The sequence below is a fragment of the Sapajus apella genome, unplaced genomic scaffold, assembly GCF_009761245.1.
Source record: "Sapajus apella isolate SASKATOON/1434 unplaced genomic scaffold, GSC_monkey_1.0 scaffold53, whole genome shotgun sequence".
Taxonomy (NCBI): Eukaryota; Metazoa; Chordata; class Mammalia; order Primates; family Cebidae; genus Sapajus; species Sapajus apella.
Genome location: NW_022436993.1, coordinates 13,514,656 through 13,541,568, shown reverse-complemented (window position 1 = coordinate 13,541,568; position 26,913 = coordinate 13,514,656). Strand labels below are relative to the sequence as shown.

At 41.2% G+C, this 26,913-nt stretch overlaps 1 protein-coding gene and 1 long non-coding RNA gene across 3 annotated transcripts in view; both read right to left on the bottom strand.

The window, feature by feature from the left end:
- FRMD4A (FERM domain containing 4A) overlaps positions 1-26,913 on the bottom strand; it is a 672,294-nt gene that overhangs the window by 608,208 nt on the left and 37,173 nt on the right. The gene's annotated exons all lie outside the window — the stretch shown is intronic.
- Positions 1,708-26,907, bottom strand: LOC116527241. The gene is made up of 3 exons (XR_004258448.1): positions 23,922-26,907; positions 12,682-12,688; positions 1,708-1,719 (listed from the first exon to the last, which is right to left on the bottom strand). It is a non-coding gene; the product is annotated as an uncharacterized LOC116527241 (long non-coding RNA).

Here is a 26,913-nt window from a genome sequence, read left to right as displayed (position 1 = left end):
TAGGTTTTGGGGTACATGTGAAGAACATGCAAGACTGTTGCATAGGTACACACGTGGCAGTGTGATTTGCTGCCTTCCTCCCCATCACCTACATCTGGCATCTCTCCCCTTGCTATCTCTCCCCAGCTCCCCACCCCCCACCGTCCCTCCCCTATTTCCCCCCAACTGACCGCAGTGTGTAGTGCTCCCCTCCCTGTGTCCATGTGTTCTCACTATAAGGACACGTGCACACGAATGTTCATTGCAGCACTGTTTACAATAGCAAAGACCTGGAACCAACCCAAATGCCCATCGATGATAGACTGGACAGGGAAAATGTGGCACATATACACCATGGAATATTATGCAGCCATCAAAAATGATGAGTTTGTGCCCTTTGTAGGGACATGGATGAACCTGGAAACCATCATTCTCAGCAAACTGACAGAAGAGCAGAAGATCAAACACTGCATGTTCTCACCCAGGGCCTTCTTTTACTCCTACGCCATTTGGCAGCAGCCCTTCTGGCTGGAATAACTATGTTTATATCTAGAATGGACTACACCCTTCATTTTCTTTCAACATCTACAATTCAAGCAATGAGGAATTCATTTAGAATAAATGAATTTAAAACTACAAATAAGTCTTGGTTCAAAACATACAAATCAAGTATCCACTCAGATAAATAAATATAAAGAGATGAGCACATTTCTCTGAATTTTACATCTGAGACCTGGCTTCTTTGTTTACCAGCTAAGTGTAGTGGAGAATACCACTTAGATATGGGAAAACTCAAATGCCATATGTTGACACAGGACCTAATCTAGATACCTAACCACTCTGTAGGATTATTTGATAGGAAATAATGCATTCTGGAATCTGAATCACTGAATTACAAATGCTAGACTACAGCCCCTCGCATTAAACAGAGGACATTCGTATCTTAAATCTAGCTTTGGTCTAGTCATTTGTTAGTGGGTAACTAATCTGGGTTTTATAATTTCTAAAATAATACTTATGCCACCTCTGTCATGATGGTGTTGTAGGCATCCCATGTGATAATATATGGCAGGCTTCTCTGGAACATGATGAAAAGGGTGTCATTATTACCATTATTACTTAAATGTGTGTGTATTTATGTCTACTTTTCAACTGAAAAAAGAAAAAAATAATTACTGTGTTCTCTATCATCTATACACTTATGTTGTTTTTTGTTTTTTTTATGTTTTTGTTTTGCTTCAAAATCTAAAATACAATGGTCAACTCATGGCATAGCTATAAACTACAAAAAAAAAAATACCTTTCAATATAAATGTCACGAAGCAAAAGGCATTTTCTCCCAGCATGGTAGGCCACTTGTGCCATCCACAACAATGCCCACGACAGATCACTGAACATGATTTATTTTTATAAATGTTGTCAGTCTAATCAATGCACACCTTAGATGCTCTTCATCCATATTGCTTCAGCCTGAGATCTATTTATTTCTGCAAATAGCCCTAAACAGTGCAAATGTAATATATTATAACACTCCCTCGATTTATTTATTTTTTCATTCATCTTCATAACAAAAATACAGCAGTGAAATAGCTGCAGTTCTTTACATGCTACCTACCTGCCAAGGACTCCAACAAACTAGTGAAGATTAACTCATATTTTGAGAAAGACATTTTAAGCCTGAAATATTTGATGCATCATGAAATCTATAACACATCCCTATGGAAATACAAAGCTTGGGGACTCTTTATTTGCAATTCATGTGTACGCATGAGACAATCAGAGGCAATATTCTACCCAGGCTAAGCCAATAGCCAATAGACGTATGTCAGCATTTCCCGCTATGTGAAAGATCCCAGGGAGCTAGGCTAATTTTTCAGAGTTTCCACGTATCTTGTGCTTCTAAACACTTCATATCAAATGGAAGTTGGGCTTAAAAGTCTCCTCATATTTGAAGCAACAATAGGATAATAATTGCCCACCAAGTGTATCTCGTTAGGATGAAAGCCAATGACAGGTAGCCAGTAATGAGACTTTCTGAGGTTTGGGTAAAATAATTGAGGGCAGAAATGGGGAACCTCAGATATATTTCCATTTCTAGTTGATTGAATGCAGAGCTGTGAAGTCCCATGACAATAGCTCTGGGATGCCATTGGATTGGCAAGGCTGTGGGATGGGCTGGTGGCTATTCCTGAAGTCATAAAAGCAACTTTATAGGCAGCATTACTAATGCATCTATTCACAGGCTCAGCACGGAACATGCTCAAAACAGCAACTGTAGCATAGGTTAGCTGTATCTGAAACTGGCTGCTTTACGGGCAGCCTGGAAATCAACCGTGGTTGTATTCATTGTCTATTGCTGCTGTAAAAAAAAAAATAGCATGAGTTTAGCAGCTTCAACAACCCAACTATTATGTTACTGTTCTGCAGGTCAGGGTCTCATGGGGCTGAAATCAGGGTGTCCACAGGGCTGTGTTCCTTCTGGAGGCCCTAGAAAACAATCCATTTCCTTGCCTTTCCCAGCTTCTAGAGGCCATCTGCATTCCTTGGCTTGTGGCCCCTTCCTCCGCCTTCAGAGCCAGTGGCATAGCATCTCTCTGACCCTACTTGATCATTGCATCTCTTTCTCTCACACCAACAGGGAAAAGTTCTCTGCCCCTAAGGGACACCATGGGATTAAGGTCTGCATTGCCATGATTAGACCAGGTCCATTTGCATAATTAGGATACTCTCCCTATCGCAAGGTCCTTAACCTTAATCCCTTTTGCAAGGTCCCTGTGATGGATGATTTTGGGTATCAATGTGACTAAGTGATAATTAATGGATGGCAATTAAGGGAATGAATTATTTATTTTGAATCATTGCATTAATTATTCTCAATGCTTCATCAGGATGGAACCAGCCCCTCTCCTGCAGAAAGGGAAACCCAGGTAATTTGGCATTTGATTAGAATGTTTGGGCTGCCCCATGGGTGGGGAAGATTTGCCCTCAGTGTGGGTGGGCACCATCCCATTTCCTGGGGGCCCAGATGGAACAAACAGGCTTAAGGATGGATTTTTGCTATCTCTCCTGGATCTGGGGCGCCGTCTTCTGTCCTTGGATGTCAGGACTCCAGGTTCTCTGGCTTTGGGACTTCAGGAGGAGAACCAGTGGCCCTCCCAGGCTCTTGGGCCTTTGGCTTCAGACTGACTAAGAGTGACACCATCATCATCTCTGGTTCTGAAGCCTTGGGACTCCCACTGAGTCATGTTATGGTTTTTGCTGATTCTCCAGCTTGCAGATGGCCTATCATGGGACTTCCCACTGCACAGTCGAATGAGCCAATTCCCCTGATAAAGTCCTTCTCATCTCTCCCACTAAACATTTATCATGTCAGTTCTGTCTCTCTGGAAAACCTTGACTCAACAGTTTCTTTTGCAATATAAGGTAACATTGTCACGGGTTCTAGGGATTAGGACAAGGGTATCTTTGCAAGGCTGTTATCCTGTCTACCACCATGGTCTATGATCTAGAGATGACCAAATCCTTCACCTATCCATCCACTTGGTGGGAAATGCCTCCCATCCTCTGCAGAGAGCCATCTGGAGTTAGGCAGAGCAGAGCTGCAGAACTCATTCTCCCTGCAGCATATTAACCCTGAGAACCCATTATTGCTATTAATCATTTATACAACAAACTCTCAAAGCTTCTCGTGACAGGTGTCATTAGGGCAACTGTTAGAGCACAGGAAATTCTCACTTAACATTGTCAGTAGACTCTTGGAAAATGCAACTTTAAGTGAAAAGACATAAAACAGAATGACTTTCCCATGGGCTAAGTGATACTCATAAGAGTGACATTCCCAGGGCATGTTTCGGGTCACAGAAACATCACCAAACTTCTAAGTAAAGATAAAATGACTCCTAATACTAAACATTGAGATGGATGTGAACTACATGTATTACACTATTCTTGAATTGCTGTAAAAATACACCTGAGACTGTGTCATTTATAAGAAAAGAGACTTCATTGGCTCATGGTTTTGCAGGCGGCTGGACAGGAAGTGTAACACCAGTATCTGCTTCTAGGGAGGCCTCAGGAAGCTCCCAACTATGGTAGAAGGCAAGGGAGGGCAAGTGTGACACATGACAGGTGCAGGGACAGGGCTGGAGGTGCCACACACTTTTAGATGACCAGATCTTGGGTGAACTCAGAGCGATGGCTCACTTGTCACCAAGGGGATGGCCCCCAGGATCCAAATGCCCCCTACCAGTCTCCATCTCCAACACTGGGTTGGAGATTCAGGCAGGGAAGAATATCCAAAGTACATCACGATACATACATTTTTGTTTAAAGATTAGCAAAAATAAAATTATTTACCCATAATTCCCATTCAGGGTTGCAGGTGGCTGGAACCCATCCCGGCAGCTCAGGGCACAAGGCAGGGCCCAGGCCCTAGATAGGACGCTACCCCTTCGCAGGGCACTCACACACACACCCGCACTCACATTGGGACACGAATCTCATGTGCACATCTTTGGGATGTGTGAGAAAACAGGAGTACCTGAAGAAACCCTTGCAGATGGGTGGTACAGCAGGCCAGCTCCACACAGAGAGTGGCCTCCACCAGGAAGCAATTTTTTTTTTCTCATCAATGTTATAAAGAAATGCTGTTGAATGAAAAGTCATTATTCAAGGACCCAATGGATAGCTGTGTTCTATTATTGCCTCCTTTGTTCATCTTCTTACAATACTGGATCTGGGATAACTTGGCATTAAATATCTTTCTTATTTAATGACTGGCATCTATAAAAATGTAAAGCTCACTGAGAAGGCAGGGAAGCATTTTTCTGCTGACCTGAGGCACGATTTGCATTTTTAAAAATGCGCTTCATAAGCACTAAGCTGGAGTGGAATAAACTTGCAGTGCTGAGAAACTGCAGAGTGGCCGAGGTCACAGCATTTATGAAGTCTTATCAGTGGAACTCTTATGGCTGCTACCTGGTAATTAGCTTACTTGGTACATTATAATTAATTTTTATAATAATAATTAATATTTTGGTTCTTTCACCCAACCACACTGGCAAAGAAAAATCAGGAAAAAAAACCCATACTGATCAGGTTAGGATAGGCCATGCAGCAGCATGAACAAATCCTGATCTCTCAAAACAATCTAATAAAGGTTTAGATTTTTCTTACGTAAAGCTGGATGCTGCTCAGGTAACCTCACCCCAGCTTGCAGTTACACCATCAGAAAAGCAGAGTTGCCCAGCCGGGAGGAAAGAGATGGAATGGCCATGCTGCCTCTGAACCGCTCAGCTAGAAAGGGACGCATGTCACTTCCCCTCACATGACCCTAACTTGCGTCCAGAGGAGACCAGGTAATCCAGGGGTACACAGGGTCATGGGGTGAGGGCTGTTTGTCACTGCCAATCTATGACTGTCAACCCTTTCACTGACCCCATTGACCTTCTTGTGAAAGATGATGAAATGGAGGTCAATGTGATCTACAGGCAAACTGACCGAGACACTCTCCATCCTAACACCTCTATTAGCATCCTGACATTTTGATTCTCTAGAATTTTCTGAAGGTAGGATCACTTTCTCTCTCTATGACCAATTCTCTCAAGAATTTATAAGAAAAGAGATTTAACTGGCTCATGGTTCTACAGGCTGTACGAGAGGCATAGCCCAGTGTAACTAATTCCATTAAAGTCATAGCAATTTCAGTGACTGATACTTTGAAGCCCCATCATTTGTCTTCCTCTGGCTGACTTTCCTTGAAGGTGGTCAGGAATATTGACTTGCTTTAATCTCTTACTTCACCATGGGGCTTGAATTCCACTTTCTCAGATATGTTTGAGGTTAGTATTGAATCAATTTGGTTTATGATTATTTTACTCAAATAGACATCTTGGTCTTTGGAATACCTTCCTGTTGCCTTTTAAAAACATACCTTGGCTGGACACGGAGGCTCGCACCTGTAAACCCAGCACTTTGGGAACCTGAGCCAGATGGATTGCCTGAGCTCAGGAGTTCAAGACCAGCCTGGGCAACATGTCCAAACCCTGTCTTTACCAAAAATACACACACACACACACACACACACACACACACACACACACACACACATAGCCAGGCACAGTGGTGCATTCCTATGGTCCTAGCTACTCAGGAGGCTGAGGTGGGAGGATTGCTTGAGCCTGGGAGGTGGAGGTTGCAGTGAACCAAGATTGTGCCACTGTACTCTAGCCTGGGTGACTAAGTGAGAACCCGCCTCAGAAAAAAAAATATATATATCTTTTTAGGAGGCAACGAAATAACCAATTCTGCCACTTTAGAGAGCTTGGGTAATTTGAAATTACATGGCCAGATTAAGAAATGTAAGGACACCCCTTTATTCTGTTGATCTGTGTTCAAACATTCAACTTTCATCTCTCGGTTATAACACGTGCTTCTTACAGCATTGCAAAAAATGATATTTCCAAATGAAATATTAAAATTAGTAATATAAATGTATCAGCTCATATGAGCTGAAGATTTTTTTAAGTGAATGAAATTAGCAGTCTTCCCTGCTCATCTTTTCAAATTGGAACAGAACCTGGATCAAGATAGAAATGAATTCTAACCTCTTCATAGACTCTTCTAGATTCAAACACTAGGCACAGTCGTGGCCAGAGATGTGATGAGATCTAATCGCCACACACCTATGGCTTGAGGTTCTAGGTGGTCAATGCAGGCTCCAGGGTTCTTGTTTGCAACGGGGCTCCGTATCCTCCAGGAAAAGTAGAGAAGAGGACTCTGGGTCCTCTGATTAAAATTGATGGATATTGATAGTCAGGCTGTCTCATAAAGAAATTGAGGCTTACTAAGTCATTCAACAAACACTTATGAGCACTTACTAGTGCCAGGCACTGTGCTGGAATCTCTTCTAGAACAATCGGTTATATGAAGAAGAAAACAGCAACCCTGACCTTTGAAGGTCGGAAGTTAGTGAGAAAGAGGATGCTGAGGGAGATGGTGGGGGAAGAACTAAACTCCAAAAAATTAATTATGAATAATGCTCAGTGCCATGGGGGAAAATAAAAAGGGTGTTTGTGCAGATAATCCCAAAGGGGGGTGCTGTGTACAGACAGGGAATGTGCCCTGAAGCAAGGCCTGGAGGAACAGCTGGGTCTTGCCCTTAACACAGAGAGGTGCCAGTCAGGCCCCCGGTGGCTGTCAGCTCAGGCCTGGGGCAGTCACCCATGAAAGCCAACCCTTGGAGGGATGGCAGAACTTGATGGCCACCCTCTGCCCTATCTCTGCAGATTACAATCACCAGGAAGCTTCTTGACAATGACCCCAGTTCTAAGCTCTTCCTATGCTTCATACAGGTAAGGATACGGAATCACAGAAAGGTAACGTAACTCACCTCATGTCACACAGTGGTGGATCCAGGGCCCACCTCTCTCTCTTTTTTTTTTTTTTTTTTTTTGCTCTGTCACCCAGTGGAGTGCAAAGGCATGATCTCAGCTCACTGCAACCTTCGCCTCCCACGTTTAGGCGATTCTCTTGCCTTAGCCTCCCGAGTAGCTGGGACTACAGGCACCCACCACCATGCCCAGCTAATTTTGTAGTTTTAGTAGAGACGGGGTTTCTCCATGTTGGTCAGGCTGGTCTCAAACTCCTGACCTCAGGTGATCCATGCGCCTTGGCCTCCCAAAGTGCTGGGATTACAGGCATGAGCCACTGTGCCCAGCCGGGCCCACACTCTTATTCACTCTGCTGTTTCACCATAGACAGGTTCGCTCTGAGGAAAGGAAAAGCCCGTAGGAGATCGAGACCAGCCTGAGCAACATAACAAGATCCCATCCCTACAAAAAATACACAAAAATTAGCCAGGAGTAGTGATGCATGCCTCAGTCTCAGCTACTTAGGAGGCTAAGGTGGGAGGATCACTTGAGCCTGGGAGGAGGAGGCTTCATTGAACCATGATCGCACCACTGCTCTCCAGCCTGGGCAACAGGGCAAGACCTTGTCTCCAAAAAAAAAAAAAAAAAAAACCAAAAGCAAACAAACAAAATGGCAGAGTGAGTCAGGAGACCTGGCTGTGGTCTTGGCCCTGCTGATGCTTGACACTGGTCAAATCACATGACCTCTGGGGGATAGTTTTCCCACTGGAAGGCAGTATTTTATATTAGTCAACCTGCAAGGACCCTTTTTGCTCTAAAATTCCTGCCTCAATGTCATGCCTGCCAGATGCTGCCTGTAGCACTGGCCAGGCAAGGGCATGGAGCACTCATGGGAGCTGGAGAGGAAGAGATGAGAAGAAGCTACATGTGAACAGCTTCACGATCTGGTACAGTTTTGACTCAACTTGGCGACTTCCTCTGTGTGGCCTCCCAAGATGGCCATGAGAGCCACTTGGCGCAAGCCTCACCACATGTCTTTTGCTTTGCTCCGGCCTCTTGGGAAACCTATTCAGAAGGAAAGCTCCCTTGAGAATCTCTTAATGAAAAGGCCCCAGTCATGTGGACTTTTGGCTCAGAAACTTCGTGTCCTCATTTTAAGGTACAATTTGCCACTTTGGCCCTCTGCCTCTGGCTTCTGTTCCTGCCCAGGGAAGCCCAAAGTTGGGTAAAATCGTGTGAGAAGAGACAGCCCTGGCGCCGGGCCCCACAGGCAGAAGGAAACAGAAGAGATGATCCTCGCATCTCCAGAGCCAGCCAGGAGCCCCCGCCTTTCTGTTGGTTTGTTTGCTTCTCTGTGGTATGAAGCCTGACCTTCCCATCTGCCCCTCTGTTCTTCATGCCCCACACTACTCACATCTGTGAGGATGTGGCAGGCATGATCTCAACCCCGAGCTGGGATTTTGTTATTATTTAAATGTTTACTTATTTGAGACAGGGTCTCACTCTGTCTCCCAGGCTGGAGACTAGTGGCACAATCTTGGCTCACTACAACCTCCGCCTCCTGGGCTCAAGTGATCCTCCCACCTCAGCCTCCCAAGTAGCTGGGATTACAGGTGACTGCCACCACACCTGGCTAAGTTTTGTATATTTTGTAGAGATGGGGTTTTGCTATCTTGCCCAGGTTAGTCTCAAACTCCTGGATTTGAGCAGTCCTCTTGCCTCAGCCTCCCAAAGTGCTGGGATTATAGGTGTGAGCCACCACACCTGGCCCCAAGTTGGGATCTGAATGTTGACCATGGAGAGTCTCAGAAGAAGCCCTCACAGTAACGGGAAAAAAGGTTCAAATATGAATCTGAGCTCCGGGATGGATGAAAGAGGCTCTGGTCTGAATAACTGTGTCCCCCCCAAATTTACATGTTGAAATCCTCACCTGCAAGGTGATGGTATTAGGAGGGGGTGGTTGGGAGGTGAATAGGTTATGAGAATGGAACTATTATGAATGGAATTAGCGTGCTTGTAAAAGGAACCCCAGGCCAGGTGCAGTGGCTCATGCCTGTAATCCCAGCACTTTGGGAGGCTGAGGTGGGCAGATCACAAGGTCAGGAGTTCAAGACCAGCCTGACCAATATGATGAAACTCGATCTCTACTAAAAATACAAAAGTTAGCCAGGAGTGGTGGCGGGTGCCTGTAATCCCAGCTACTTGGGAGGCTGTGGCAGGGGAATCACTTGAACCCGGGAGGCAAAGTTTGCAGTGAGCTGAGATCGTGCCACTGCTCTGTCTAAAAAAAAAAAAAAAAAAAAAAAAACAAAAGGGACCCCAGTGAGCTGCCTCACCCCTTCCGTCCTGTGAGAATGAGGAGAGAAGGTGCCACCTATGAGCCAGAAAGCAGATTCCAAATTCCCAGATTCCAAATCTGCCAGTGCCTTGATCTTGGACTTCCCAGCCTCCAGGACTCTGAGCAATAATTGCTTGTTGTTAAGTCACCCAGTTCATGGTATTAGCACTTATTTTGTTAGAGCAGCCTGAACAAACCAAGACAGGGAAGTCAGAGTTCAAGCATGAACACAAACACCTCAGTGAACCAGGAGGCAGTGCCTCGCCATAGTTTCATTCTTCCTTCCAGCCTCTCCACTCCTCACGCTGAGTTGACTGCTGAAGATACCGTGTGCTGATTCTGAAGTTCTTTGCCTGCTGAGGAAGGAGGGCCCAGATCAGCAGGCCGCAGGGAGAGGGGAGCTCAGGCATTCTCTGACTTCTCAAGGTGATGTTCTCCCAGTGGCCTGAGTTCCCTTTAATGAACACTACAGTTGGTTGTAAATATACCTATTGAAATTCAGCACGAGAGAGTAGGTCATGCCTTGCCATGTTTCGAATGGTTGAATGGTGCTCAATTACCCCAGTACCTCCCTCCCAGCTGACTTCTGGTCTGAGCTGCCCACCCAACCCCCAGCACAATGCCGATCACTTTTCCCGACATTCTGGCCCACTTTGGCAGGTTGGGGTTCTCCATTTCTCAACTGTTGGGAGGCTTTCTGGGTTTGAAACGGGGGGCTTTCCCAGACAGAGCTCTACCCTGTTGGTTCTCAGGTCACTCAGTAACTGAGTCCAAGGAATGACCTGTCCTTGAAACTGCATTTGCTAAGATTAAACAGCTGAGAGCTAAATAACTTATATTTAAATTTCCTTTTTCCACCCTACCCTTGTTCCCCTGATTTACAAACAGTTTCCGAAATCAAGATTGTACCTCTTCACCGCACTGCTGTCTCCAGGTTCCCCAGCTGGGCAATTGAGGCTAAGGCTCTGATTGTGGCTTGAAATGCCATCGATGCTTTATTTCTTGTTACTATCTTGAAAATACGTATCAAAGGTCATCATAATTTAGCATGAAAATGCAACAATTCCCCCGCATTCCCAGAAGTCTTCCTTTCAGTGACTCCTCCAAGTAGCTTTTAAACATTTATTCTTACAACCCTTTCTTGAAATAAGTAAATAGGGCCAAGCTGCACTTTCTTAATTGAAACAAAAGCCGAAAGAAGTGTCACGTGTTAAGCGGGTCTGCAGGTAAGAAGGGGAAAAGAGTCTCTCTTGCCTGAGCCTGAAATTGGAATGGGGACGTGTGTTTTCCAGCTGAGCACGAGAAACAGGCTGTGCAGGCTTTACATCTCCCAAGCTCTGTGCCTGGCCTAATGAAGCCATCGATTTCTTCCCGTCTGACAAATGTTACAAGGAGACCGGCAGCTAGGAGAATGAGAGGGCAATCTTTTTATTTTCTGTTTTTTAGCTTTTAATTTTGTGTACTCAGGAAGAAATGTATGGATTTCTTTCTTCTAGCTAATCACAGCAGCACTGCTATAACTGCCTCCTCTCCCTTTAGTGCTTGTTTCCCTTGGTTCATCACCTAGGGAAGGTATGGACATTTCCTTCTTCTAATGCATCTAACAGGGTTGGGGCCATTTCAGGGAATGTGGAGCACCTGTGTTGGACTCCACTGCAGCGAAATTGCTGGTATTGATCTGTGGGTATTTGGAAAGTAAGAGGTGGATTCACCCCAGACCCTCTACCAAACCACCACGTAAGTGATTCATGTGTAGAAACAACATAACTTACCTCCATTCAAATGAGTGTTTAAAAATTAAATACAATCATCACTCCCAAACATATTCCAATGACAAATAGCTCTAGTTTTAGCTATCAAAGGGATGGGATTCTGTCCTTCTGTCTTGCCAGACTTTGCTCGCAGAGAGGTATTTGAAAATATCTTGGTCTTTGTATGGAGATTCTAAAAGTCCCTAGGTACGTGGATTTCCAAAAAGCTTGCAGGAAACTCTTGTGCTTCATTTGAGAACCTGAGTGAAAAGTCTGAAGTTCTGGGCTCCCTCCAATAACCAAGTCCAATCTGCTCTATTGTCATGGTTGTGGCAGGCTCCACGGTGTTTCCCCAATATTTATTTGAAGCCCCAGCCCCTGTACTCATAAAGTGGCTATATTTAAAGATAGGGCCTAAAATGGAGTCATGTAGGTGAGCCCTGATCCAATCTGACTGGTTTCACTGTAAGAAGAAGAAATTAGGGCACAGACTGGTACAGCGGGAAGACCACTGAAAGACACAAGAAAGACAGCCAGCTATTAGGTTGGTACAACAGTAACTGCGGTTTTTGCCATGAGTCAAGGAGCAAGGCCATGGAAAAAACCAACCCAGTTGACACACTGATCTCAGACTTCCAGCCTCCAGGACTGTGAGAACATGAATTCCTATTGTTTGAACCCTCCAGCCTGTGGTACTTTATTATGGCAGCCCTAGCAAACTAACACAACTGTGGTAAAAGACACACGTCATAAAATTTACCAGTGTAACCATTTTTCTTTTTTTTTAGATGGAGTTTCACTCTTGTTGTCCAGGCTGCAATGCAGTGGTGCTATCTCAGCTCACTGTAACCTCGCCTCTTGGGTTCAAGTGATTCTCCTGCCTCACCCGCCTGACTAGCTGGGACTGCAGGCGCACGCCACAACGTCCAGCTAATTTTTTGTATTTTTAGTATGGACAGGGTTTCACCTTGTTGCCCAGGCGGGTCTCAAACTCCTGGACTCAGGTGATCCACCTGCCTCAGCCTCCCAAAGTGCTGGGATTACAGGTGTGAGCCACCATGCCAGGCCAGCATCATAACCATTTTTAAGTGTACAGTTCAGTGGCATTAAGTACATTCACAAGGTTCTGCAACCATTGCCCCATCCAACTCCAGAACACTTTCCTCTTTCCCAGCTGAAACTCTGCACCCGTTAAACACTACCACCCCATTTTAATTTAGTCTTAAATCATATGCAGTGCAACTGCCTGCCTTCTAGACCAAAACCACCTTTTCTCACCTGCTTCCAATGCATGTGGGGTAAACTCACACAGGGACGTGTAGTAACATTAGGGACCATGTGTGAAAATATATGCATTAGTCCATTTTCACACTGCTGATAAAGAAATCCCTGGAGAGTAAGTGATTTATAAAGAAAAAGAGGGTTAATGAACTCACAGTTCCACCAGGCTGGGGAAGCCTCATATCACGGTGGAAGTCAAAAAGCACGTCTTACATGGCAGCAGACAAGAGAAAGAATGAGAACCAAGTGAAAGGGGTTTCTCCTTAAAAAACCATCAGATCTCATGAGACTTATTCACTCCCATGAGAACAGTATGGGGAAAACCGCTCCATGATTCAATTAGCTCCCACTGGGTCCTTCCCACAACATGTGGGAATTGGGGGAGCTACAATTCAAGATGAGATTTGGGTGGGCACACAGCCTGAATATCCATAACCATTAGGGGCCAGCAAGTAACCCTCCTAAAGGCACGGGGGCTTGATTTAGACTCTGATCCACACCAAGAAGTTTCACAGTCTCCTAAGTCAACTCTCCTGCTTGCAGACAAGATAAACTAGCAATTCTGATTCATCTATCCTTCCAGAAGGCTTAGCAGTCTCCAGACAAGTGCTCTAATAAGATGAGTAATCGCCTTTGCTTTAGCCATGAGGAAGCAACAACAGCTCCGCAGCTGAAGTAAAGGTAGGAGGGATGGGGAAACTAATAAATTCTAATACCGCCCTGTCACAAGCTCCCAAGGAGATTCTCTGCAGTTACCCTCACTACTAACTGGAGCCAAACACACTCTGACAAAGTGTGGGAACCTTCTAGGATTTAAAGCAAAATCAGCTATATAAGGAAACTGAGAAATCAGTGGTGCCCAGACTACAGGTCTTAGCAGAAACAGGTTTAATGAGAACACATCTACGAAGGGACCTGTACAAGTTTGCTCACCATTTGATTGATCATTTAGCTGTGGTAAAAATTTACAATCAGGGTTATCCAAGCAAAAATTTATATAAACAACCTTCCTTCTGCCTGCTGCTCTGAGAGACACCTTATTACACAGACTGATATGTTCTCCTTAGATTGTTGAGTCGGGAGACACCACGTAAGCCTTAACTACAACCAGAAAAAGTGTTTTCCCAGGATTTGCTATATCATTAAAGTGCATCCCTCCAGAAAGCACTGCAAAAGCTAAAAACCAAATAACATTGCCACTGGACATTTAAGAGCTATGTCTTCAAGGGATGTCAGTGTCTCTTATGAGTTCCAGGCATCAGCCTGAAGCTTAAACTCACAAATTTGAAGGGATTATCAAACAACAGTGTCAACAGAGAACAGCACTTGCTAAATGTCATTCACAAGCTTCTCCTTCAACCATAATTCTCAGCTGAATCACCCAACCTCAGATTTGGATTTCTTGTAGAAGCTAAGTTTAGTAAGATTTCAAGGGTTAAATGGTTTTCAATTTGAATGACTCCTGTCAAATTTTGTGGTTGTTAAATAGCATTGTCCAAATTGGCAATGGCCGAAAAGCTGAACGTTGAAAAGACAGCGAAATGTAAAAGAAACTACATAACAGGCCTAATTACAAGCTTATTTTATTATCTTACCCTATAGGTCCCTATATTCATGGTAAAGATGGGAAGGACCAAGGAAAACAACCCAGATAAGACAGACTATGAAAAAGATAAAACACAGATAAAATGGACAATGAAAAGTAAATCCAAGAAGAGGAAATTTGTGTATTGGCTCTGTGTATTGCTTTTCAAAATTCTGGAGCGTTTCTTTTCCCCTGTGCTCAGACCCATTTGCTCACCACCTCATAATTACAAGGATTTCTTTGATAGTGTGTAATGTTGACCTTCACTTATTTGTTTATAATATACGTCATTTCAACAACTTTGTTTTTTTGGAAATTTGCCTGTAGCTCATTGAATCTGAGCTCTGGTTTTAAAACACCCCATCCTGGGCAAGTTTCTCAACCTCTCTGAGAATAAGAATAATTAAAAATATCTATCATTCATTCAGATTTATTACGGAGCCAGGTCTGGGCCAAGGGCCAAACAGATCGTCTCAACTGATCCTTTGACAAGCCTTTGAGGAGTATGCCGATATTACTCTCAATTTGCTAATGAGAAAATTGATACTTGAAGAGGTAAGTAACTTGCTCATGGTCAGAAAAATAGCTGGTAAGTAAAAGAGTTAGTGTCTACACCCAAATAGTCCAACTCTCCTATTTTACTTTTCAGTTATCTCAACTATAAAATATGGGTAAAAAAAATGTATAGGGTTGTTGTAAAATTTAAATGCTTACTTATGTAATCAGTTCCACGGAGGCTGGTAAATAGCAGGAACTCAAGAAATATTAGATTGCCAATACTGCTCACCCTCCTACAGTGGCCAAAATTGTCACAATGCCCATAACCACCAAATAAACTCTACCAACACGTACTTAATGAAAGTATGCCAGATCACATTTTTAGATAGCGAAGGTGATAGCTAAATTTATACCAACAAAACCCAATTTAAAATCTTGTTGCAGGCTATATACATGAATAAGGATCTCTCAGCAATAAAATATAAATGTAGTGACTTCAAACTTGTGTGGTGCTACATGCATTGGTGTACTACTGTACTTATGTTATATGCTTCTATGGTGGTAATATAGCTCCAGTCCTCATTCTTGCCTTCCCTTCCTGGAAAACTCCTATTCATCCTTCAAGCTCCCACTCAAATGCTTCTTTCTCTGGGAAGTCTTCTTTTGTACCCACGGGAGGAGGGAGCTGCCCTCTCCTCTGTCCTACTACAAAAGTGCACTAGACGGTAGTCTAGAACAGGGACCACATCCTAGGAAACATTTGATACCCAGGTCCAATGCAGAGCCTGATACAAAGAAGGTGTACAGCATTTGTTTATTTAATGAAGGAACACTTTCAACCTGCTGATTTTGAATTTTTAATAGTCTGAATATCTAAGATTGTATAGAGTAAGGCTTCATGTGTTAAGTATTGCGAAGTCCTCCAACACTCATTAGACGTTTCATATTAGAGTAAGTGACACAACTTCACAGTGTGGTAAGAGTGAGGGTCAGACAAGCAAAGTAGGGCTCCTCCAACTCAGCTTTCCTAATTTCCATATTCACATTCTTGGGTCTGGGCCCGATTATTGTCTTCACAAAGCCCTGTCTAGGGTTCCTAGTTGCACTGGGGCTACAGGCATCAGCCTGCATTTCACAAGCAAGAGAAAAGATGCAGGTGAAAAACACAAGCTTGAACAGCAAAGTTCACTGGGGTCACCATTGGAGGCACTGGGGTGGGCTCTCTCTTTAACCTAAATGGAGTTTTATAAGATTTCACTAGCAGGACAGCTCCTGCCCCTGGAGCCATGTGGAAAGCAAAATCCTAATGTCCCTTGTTGCTCCAATCACTGCCTTCGTGTTGTGGAAAGACGACAGCTTCAGAGTGACACCGGTCTGTCCCCTGGCTCTATCCCGTGCTGTGAGACTGTAAGTGATTGAGTCAACTCATCTGACCATCTGTAAAATGAGTATAATAATACATCTCAAAGTTGTGAGGGCTACATCAAATACCAGGTATTAAGTACCTACTGTGGAACTGAAGACTGAATATGCTCAATAAACATGAATTCCCTTGTTGATTTCCTTCCCTCTTCACTAGCTTTTTCCACTGAAGTAATCTAAGTCCTGGTCCAATGTCATGGATCGCTGCCAGCTGACTGGCAAGCAATACATCACATTCTCAATTTGCCTCAACCTCCAGTAAACTAATCAAACAGTAATGATGATGTTTTGGTCTGAACAGGTCTAACTGGGAAACACTATTCTGCTACCCATTTAATCAACAACGCAAAATGGCGGATCCATAAAATTCAAAATGGCGGATCAGTGAAAGAACTTCCAAGTTCCCAAAATATCACATCAGTGTAACATGTGGATCATTAGAATTCTCCTCGTGTTTTGTGGTGCTAATTTAAGATCAGAAATTGTCCTTACTTATTCTTAACTCCAAAGTGTTGGCATTCTCATTTAAGCTCCTGTTCTTCTTGGACTCAGTAAATGGATCTGTTTTTGGCTGGCTGAGAAAAGGAATTGCAAATGCTCCATAGAGCTTTCTTCTCTCATCCTCTCAACACTGAGAAACTCAAAAAGAGAAAGAAAGGATATGGTAGCTTTTGATTCTATTCTCCCTCAACCATTTCTTAGACTGTCTCTTAAATGGAAGCATGGGAAGGAAAAGACCCTCCTGTGTCCCTCAGGAATATTGCCAAACCTCCTGGCTGAATGAACCTCTACATCTTGGCCTCTTGCCTTTCCAAGTTTTTGTTCAAATGGGATTTTTTGTATTCATGCTGCTCCTTCTTAAGTTATGGCTTGAGAAAAAATGTGCCAGGAAAATCAAAATTTTTATGATGGGAAAAGAGCTACTTGAAGAGAAACAACAAAATCTCCCATTCCCGAGTGAGTCTGAGAATCTAATAACACCCCAGAAGTCAAACAGCTGTGTTTTCCAGCAAGATGCAAGAATCCTGGTGTGCACCTGTCTCCATTGCCAGAAGTCACTATCACTGTTGCAGACGTGCCCTTTGGAGGCCATAATCTTCCCCCAGCATGAGGAGTATGAAAACCCTTAGTCTGCTCTATGTTAAATAAGCCTAAACAAATTCACCCTTCAGAAGATCCATTTGGTTTAAAGGCAGCGATGAGACCAAAGGAGGTGATGGAGGGATACAGAGTTCACAGCAGGAAGCTCCCTGGACGGGGCAGACTATCAGACAATAGGACTCTCATTGCCCTCGCTGCTGAGGCCACCAGAAGTGAAATGGTAATGGTCACATGACCTCCTGTTGAATGACAGGAACAACACATTTGCGTTCTCACACAGACTATGTTTCAAGTCACTCTTGATGTTCTGCACTGTTAAGATCAATCTCTAATAAAATTGCAAAGCAGGCAAAGTCTATCTTCTGACTTCACCCACCAGTGTCCCAATATTTCTTCCTGCTGCCGTCTCACTCTTTGACAGGGTCCCCTGTGAGGCATTCATGCTCTCAGGTGGTCATCAGGCATGGACCTGCTCAGATGTAGACTGGCCATTGTGCTGTCCCTCTTCTGTGTTTCTATAGAGATTGTATGTGTGTATATTTGTGTAAAGAAACTGATCCCAGTGTTAAGATTGCAACTTTCTTACATGTACTGCACTAGCCTGCAAGTTCCTTAAGGGAAAAGGCTCTGTCTCCTTCCTTTTTGCATCCTCTCATGTTAGCATTGATTTTTACACTAATAGTTACAGAATGAACTTTTTAAAAAAATGAATTGAATGAAGTGATTAGGATATTAGTTGATAAAACCTTAAATATATTTTCTCTGAGCCATATAAATATTTCAAAAGAAGATGACAAAGGACCACAAAATCTTTAGGATCCAAAGAGTAAGATGTCAATCAATGGGGGCAGAAGACTGTACCCAAAAACTTCTCAGACCCAATTGTCTGGACAGTCACTGCCAACATTTACAAAGGAGACAGTTTCTATTGTGACAGTATTTGTCTTTTCACTAGTTAGGAAATATGGTGCCTCTCCACCGCCACACCAAAAAATAAAATAAATAAAATACTTAGAAATGAACCTACCTTGTTACTCACCACTCACGGTACACTCCACCTTCTTAGGAATGCTTTCTCTGCCAGTTCTTGAGGTCTTTTTTGCAAAGACTTAGCAGGTAAAATGAATGACAAATGCCAGTTTTTAGATAAATAGGATGTTAGAATCATAATTCCTTAACTTCAGAATTGTCAAAACAGCTCTTATCCAAAAAGCTCAGAATGGCTTACACATTAACCATATCAATTCTTCCTAGACTCCCATCAAAAAACAAGATGTTTAGCCTTCATTTTTCAGAGGAAATTGATTCTCTAGATGAAATGATTTTCTACGGTGAAGAGATGTGGATGAAAAGACACTGGCCCTGAGAAGAAGGACTTATGCCAACCCATCCCCTCGTTGCCCTTTTCATCTTTTCCATTCCTTTTTTCAAGAAATGTGAGTATGACTTGGAGAGTTTAATCAGGTTAGTTAAGAACAGGGGGATTCATAACAAAGCTCACAGTTGAACTCCCCAACAGTAAAGCAGTAGGATGCCCGATTGCTCCCAAATCAAAATTGCAAAATCTTTAAAGTGAGCCTTCAGCCCTCTTAGAATGTACTGATGTGGTTTACCTGGAGTTGGGGGTAATGGGGGGTGGAGGTAAGGGAAGGGGACACAGGTTTGCTTAAATTAAAATGAAACCTAACATACAAAGGGAAATACGTATAATTGTACACTGGGAATTTAGATTTTCTATGGCCTAAAGAAGCCATCACCATGTGTTAATAATACCCCAACAGGCTAAGGGATGCTACATTATGGTATGGGAAGAAGAACGATATTGTGGGGCTTCATCTTGTAAGATTTTAAGCAAGTTATGCAACCTTTTAAAAAATATTAATTTATTTTTAAAATTTCTATTGTGCTAAGAACACAACATGAGATCTACTCTGACAAATTTTTAAGTGCACAATATTTTAAATTGTTAACAATACAGATATTGTTACCTATAGGCACAATGTTATACAGCATGTCTCTAGGATTTATTCTTGCATAACTATAACTTTATGCCTGCTGAACAGCAATGCCCCATTTCTCCCTCTCCTCCAGCCCCTGCAACCACCTTCAACTCTGTTTCCATGACGTTGACTATTTTAGATTTCTCAGGGATGTAATCATGCAGTATTTGTCTTTCTGTGCCTTGCTTATTTCATTTAACATAATGTCCTCCAGGTTCACCCATGTTGTTGCATATGACAGGATTTCTTCTTTTTCTTAATGATGATAACATTCCATGATATGTATATACTACATTTTCTTCATCTTTCAATGAACATTTAGGTTGTTTCTATATCTGGACTATTGTAAATAATGCTGCAATGAACATACAAGTACCTATGTCTCTTCAAGATCTTGATTTCAATTCTTTTGAATATATACCCAGAAGTGGGCTTGCTGGTTTATATGATCATTTCACTTTTAATTTTTTGAGGACCCATCATAGTGTTTTTCATAGTGGCTGCACAATTTTATATTTCCATGAAGGTGTACAAGGGTTCCAATTTCTTTTATATCTCATCAATATTTGTTGACTATTGTTTTTTGTATTTTTTTAATAAAATAACAGCCATGATAACAAACGTGATGTGATATCACGCTGCTGTTTCACATGCATTTTCCTGATGATTAGTGATGTTGAGCACTGTTGGCTATTTATATGTCTACTTTGGAGAAACATCTATTCAAGTCCTTTGTCCAGTTTTTAGTTATTATTTATGTGCAATTCAGTTGTAGAAATTCCTTCTATATTTTGGATTTTAAGCCCTTGTCAGATATATGTTTTGCAAATATTTTCTCCAATTTTGTAGACTGCCTTTTTACAACAAACTAAGTATAAAAGTAGTTTGCCTCAACACAATGAAGTCCGTATACGAAGAGCCCCCAGCTAACACCATACTCAGTGATGAAAACTTCTAAGAGTGGAAACAAAGCAAGGATGCCTACTTTCACCACTTTCATAAAATGCAATACTGGAAGTCCTAGCCAGAGTAATTGGGTAAGAAAAAGAAAGAAGTCCAAATCAAAAAGAAAGTAGTTAAATTACTACTGTTTCCAGATGATATGCTCTTATATGTAGAAAAATTCTAAAGACCCCACAAAAACCTCTTAGGACAAATGATAAATTTGCAAGACACAAATCAACATACAAAAATCAGTCGTCTTTCTATATATTAATGATGAACTATCTGAAAAGGAAATTGAGAAAACAATCCTATTTATAATTATATCAAATCAAATAAAATACTCAGAAATAAGATGTGCTCGCTTCGGCAGCACATATACTAAAATACTTAAAAATAAGCTTAACCAAAGAGATGAAAGACTTGACATTGAAAATTATAAATCAAGATACAAATGGAAAGACATCCTGTGTTTATGGATAGAAGACTTAATATTGCCCAAATGTCCATATTACCAAAAGTCACCTATAGATTTATTGCAATCCCTATCAAAATTCTAATGGCATTTTAATAGAAATTTTAAAAAGTCCTAAAAATCATTTGAAACTACAAATGACCCTGAATCACCAAAGCAATCTTGAGAAAGAATAACAAAATGGAAGGCATCAAACTTCCTGATTTCAAAATATAATACAAAGTTATAATAATTAAAACAGTATGGTGCTGGCATAAAAACAGACATACATACCAATTGAAGAGAAAAGAGAGCTCAGAAATCAATTTGTATTTATATGTAGTCAACTGATCTCTGACAATGGTGCCAAAAATACATACTGGGGAAGGGACAATCTTTTCAACCAATGGTGTTGCCAAAATTGAGCAAAAAAATAAAATTGGACCCTTATCTTACAGCACATACACACACATAAATCAAGTCAAAATGAACAAAAAAATGTAAGCACAAGACCTGGAACTATAACACTTCTGGAAGAAAACACAGGGAACAGCATCATGAGATTGTGCTTGGCAATGATTTCTTGGATGTGATGCCAAAAGAACAGGCAACAAAGGCAAAATTAGACAAGTGGGACAACTGCAAACTAAAAAGTTTCTACCTAGAAAAGGATACTCAAATTCTTTTAAATCCACTCTCCTCATCTGTAAAACGGGGATAATGGTACCTACCTCACTTATCTTGCATTCCAAAATAAGTAAAATACATGATAAATGACTTAGCACAATGTCTGGCAAATAGGAACTCAATAAAAGGTGTCTATTACTACTAGTAAAATTATTTTTTACCCCAGTATAATTAATGGACACTCCAGGAATGTGGCAATTATCCACAGCAAGTTGGAAGATAAATAAAATGAAACAACAACAACAACAACAAAAAAAACTACGATCTTTTTCACTCAACCATTACTTCCTGAGAGCGATACTATGAAGAAAGGGAAGATTCAAGTTAAATCAGGGAATTCCTTCCTATTTTAAACTTTTATAAAGACAGAAAGAATGAAGAATATTTGCTTTTTTCTGGATATAGATCCATAATACTGGAAATAACAAAGAGATCACAAATTCATGTATTTGTAATACCATCTAAAATTTGTAATGACTTTCCAATTTTCTTACAAAAGAGGAAACTGAAAATAAGAGATTGACATATAAGAAAATTAGTGCTATTTCAATTAAAATCAGGTAGCCTGACAACAGCACGTGGGTTTTATTATGAAAAGTGTAAGCTGGAGAAAGACTTATATATAGATATCCTGACTCAGGGTCTAGATCTTTCTACCACACTACCATGTATAAAAATGGCCAATCATCATGTTTTCTTGGTTTTATGCCAAGAATGCAAGGTTGGCTTAATAGAGTAATATAATTTACCTCATTAACAGCTTAAAGAATAAATACCATCTGATCATTTCTGCAGATGTCAAAATAATAATTCAACAAAATATAACATCTATTCATGATAAAAATAAACAAATTAGGAATAGAAAGAAATGTCATCATCCTGATATCTTAAAAAAAGTTTATTTATATGAAAACCTCTAGAAAATAATGTATTTAATGGCAAAATGTTAAAAGCATTACATTTAAGAGCAGGAACAAGCTAAAAATTCCCACCATTACTACTCCTACTGTAGTAGCATGGTAAGATAAAAAACTATATACATATATAGGAATTGGAATTATATTATTGTTAATATAAAACTTAAAAGAATTAGTGAATAAATTATTAATAGGTAAGCTTAAAAGATTAAATGATTTGTTAAATTTAGTCTCTTTAAAATGTTATGTGTTAAAGTTACCATCATACTAGTTATACAACCATACATATTTCTTAGGAATAAATCTAAGTACATATAGGTGCTTTATAAAGAAAATGAAAAAACTTTAATCAAAGACTACAGAGACCTAAATAGACATCTAAATAATTCATGGAAAGAAGCTTTGAAGTATTAATTTCCCCCAAAGTGATCCATGTATTCAATGCAATTCCATTGAAAATTCCAAAAGGGATATTTATAAAAGTGGATGAGATGATTCTGCAGTTTATATGGAAACATAACTTGGAAGGAGGATTTGTCTTACAGATGTCACATGTTTTATGAAACTATAGTAGTTAAGACAGTGAGATATTGGCATATGTATGAGAAATAAGCCAATGGAATAGAACCGAATGCTCAGAAATAAGCCCATGCTTATATGGAGATTTATCACAGAAGGCCATTGAAGACCAGTGGGGAAATGACAGACGATTCAATCAATGATGCAGAGACATCATTCCAAATGCAAAAACTTAAATGGCATATCTTCCTCACATGCTACAAAAAATACATTCCTGGTGAATTTTATTAAATTTAACAAGAAAAATGAAAACTTTTTTTAGAAGAAATAGGAGTCTATGACATTCAAGTAGACTTTCTTAAACAAAACATGAATACATAATCCATAAAAGATTTGTAAATTTGATTACATTAAAATAAAAAATGTCTGTTCACCAAAAGCTATTAAAAGGAGTGAAAATATAAGCCACCAAATGGAGATAATGCATTTATAGCTGACAAGGGATAAGTATCATGAACATGTAACAAACTGATAAAAATTAAGAAAAAGACAAACAAGTGATAGAATAATGTGCAAAAGATATTGCTATGGTTTGAATGTGTTCCCCAAAGTTCATGTGTTAGAAACTTAATCTCCAGTGCAACAGTGTTGAGAGGTATGGCCTAATAAGAGGTAATTACATCATAAGGGCAAAGCCTAATAAATTAATGCTGTTATCATGGGATTGGGCTGGTTATCACAGAAGTGGGATTTTTTGATCCTTTCTGCTCTCTTACACTTGCACTCTCTTGCCCTCCCACCTTCCACCATAGAATGATGCAGCACAAAGGTCCTCACCAGATGCTGGTGTCATGCTTTGGACTTCCCAGCCTCCAGAACTGTGAGCCAAATACATTCATATTGCTTATACCCTGTCTCATTTATTTCAATCATAGCAACACAAAATGGACTAAGCCATACAACGACTGGGATTTTACAAAAGAGTAAATGCAAATGTCCTATGAACAAAAATGTTGTACTTCACTGATAATCAGGCAAATAACAAAAATCGTCTAACACTTAGCATTGTATTATCACTTTACACTATCAGGTTGGCAATTTTAAGTTTTGATGAAGACAGAGAAAAAAACAAGCAATGCCTGTTGACTGCTGGTTAGAGATTAAAATGTAGCGCAACTTCTTAGGAAACATTTTGACGTGATTCAAATTGTGTTTATCCTAAGATCCAACAATTCCACTTCTTGGTATAAACCCTGGAGAAACTCTTGCACCAGGAAACGTAATTTAAGAATGTCCACATAGCATCGTCACACTTGTGGAAATCTGGAAACAACCCAAACGTTTATCAACAGTAGAATGAATCAATAAATGTGGTATGTTCACAATTGAACATTATATCAATGTCAAGGAACCGCAAAGATAATGTAAAGTTAAAGAAGAAAGAATACATGGAAGGTGATGCCAATTATACAGAGTTAGGCAAAACTAAATGTATTACTTGGGAATAATTACACAGAACAACTACCAAGAAAAGCAATGAAATTATTAACACAAAATACAGGCTGGTTGATACCTCCAGGTGGGGTGGGAGAGTGTGCAGTCAGGCAGAGGCACCCAGGGGATTCCTAAGTGCCACTAATCCTGTTTTCCGACCAGACTGGTAGTTATATTGACGTTTATTTTATCCTTCTTCTTTACACCAGCCATATGTTTGCTATGTTATTTTGTGCATATGATGTATTTTCTAATTTTTAATAAAATAGGCATGTTTTGCTTTAAGCCATTGTGATGCTAAAAGTCAAGACCTCATACGCCAGAGGTCCAAACAGCTTAGTGTGAAATAATAAAACAGAAACACGTAAACACACATATTAGGTGTCCTCCATGTTCACAAGTCTTGAGGTAGATAAAATAATTAGGCCATGGGGCTTTGCAGTAAGTGCAATATCTCTGCAAAGTATTGCAATCCATAGTTCGCTGACTCTCCATATAGGCATGATTATCATGCTCTCTTCATGCGTAGCGTAAACTGGCCCCCAATTCGGGCAGATTCTAATGGACAAACCAGTGAAATGGAAGCCTGAAGTAATCTTTTTTTAAAAAAAAGACTAATAAAGACATAAAGCCTTTTTCTCTACAACACTGAGCACATTCTGCATTGCGTTAACCTGCTGACACTATTTGTAATGGCATAGAAAGGTCACTAAAGCCTAAATCCGCTCAGCAAGATTCGCTACCACAATCTTCGAAAAAAAACCATGAGCTTTATTAAATATCAACTCTCATCGTATTTCCAAGAAGGCAATCCAAAGGTTATGGTGGGCTCAGGTGTGAGGAGCATGGCTATTATTGCGTCTTGCATTTGCATAGCATCTGCCCTGAGAATCATTCAGCACTGCCTCCTTCACGGTCTCACATTATCGGCAATCTATCCTGGTAACACAGGGATGGAGTAAGCTGGGATTCCCTGCCTTTTTGTAAATGGTAAAACCAAAGTCAGACAAGAAGACGAAGTACTTTCAGTAATGAGATTAATTCTCTCCCTCGTTAAGGCAGTAATTCCAAAGGACGTCAGCCTCTATGAACTCAGGACTTCGCATAGTTTTACATGGAGTGGAAGAAATGAGGGGGCCCAACATCAACACACATGGGGTCTTTGCAAACTTCTAGATTACTCCAGTGGGTGAGCCCCTTGGTACGGCATCAGGTACATGGAAAAGCCACTTCCTGATTTCACTCCTGCCTCCATGCCATGCCCTGGTTTTACTGGGAGGATTTATTCAGGGTGGTGAAATACCCAACTTCCACTAAAGACCTAATTCATTCTGTTTTTTTTTTTTTTTAAAGTAAAGTGGTTTACAAACTTCAAATCAAGAGAAAACTACAAGCTGGTTTCATTTCTGTTTTGCTGAGGTCACCCTGGTCCCGTTCCTTGAGCTTTCCATTTCAGCCTCTGCTGCCTCAGTCTCTCCATGTTTCCCAATTCCAGACCAAGAAAACTACTGCACTCAGCTCCTATTTTGTGGCAGGTCCATTAGAGTTGTATGCTAAGGTCATCGTCTGGACTCTGGGTTACCCCTCCTCCAGTGGGGCAGTGGTGAGAAGAGATGAGGAGGGGATGCAGCTTATAAACTACAGCTGTAGCACGTGGGCTGTGGGTGGCCGGCTCTCCCTTAGGTGGAGTTTGGGAGAGGGGGAGTGGGCAGAAATAGAGCTTTTTGTTTATTTCACATCTTAAAGAAATGTACTTAAATGTACTTAAAGAAAAAGCCTCTGCATATACGAACATGTACATAAATTCAACATAATAAGCCTTCAAAAGAGAACTGCTAGGTTATCTCAAAAATAACTGAAGACAATGAAATGCAGCAGTTTAAACGATATCAACATAAACCAGCAAAATGATCTTTTTCGAAACACCGCGACATGTTATGTCTCTCTTTGCCTAGGTGCTTTGTTAAGATTTTTTTTTCCCCTATGACTGTTTCTACTTTTTAAATTGCTTAACAAAAAAATGACTTCATGGCTGTAGGAGAAAATGCAAAAGTAATCACCTAGCCTGGCAGGGGAGGGGCTGTGGTCATAACTCACCTCCTGCTCCCACCAGAAGAAAAATAGAGCCAAGGGAGACTGGGTGATGCATGCAAAATTTCAAGCACTTTATCGGGTGAGAATATTTCCCGCAAAGGCCTTTGGCCAAAGTAATAAAATTCTAGCCTGGCTGTTCATGGGCAGGAACACACAGACAGAAACCCCGGGCCAGGGCTCTGTAGCAAGAGCTAATATTTGACCTCCTGCTCTGAGATGTGGAGGGCAGAGTTTTTTGCCCTGCAGTAGAATTCTCTGCTCAATTCCCTGGCTGTCTCCTGAAAAAGGCCTTCCTGCCCTTTCCTCCCTCAAGTCTCTGGGCCTGACCTTCCAGAGGTCATGTTTCTGATCCTCGTGCCTTTATGACTCGCCTCCAAACTGCCCCCAAGTGTCAGCTGGCTCCATCTCCCTGCAGTGTCTGTTACACCCAGATGATCCCAGAGACACCAGTGAAATGGGTTAGTGTCTCTGATTGCCTAAT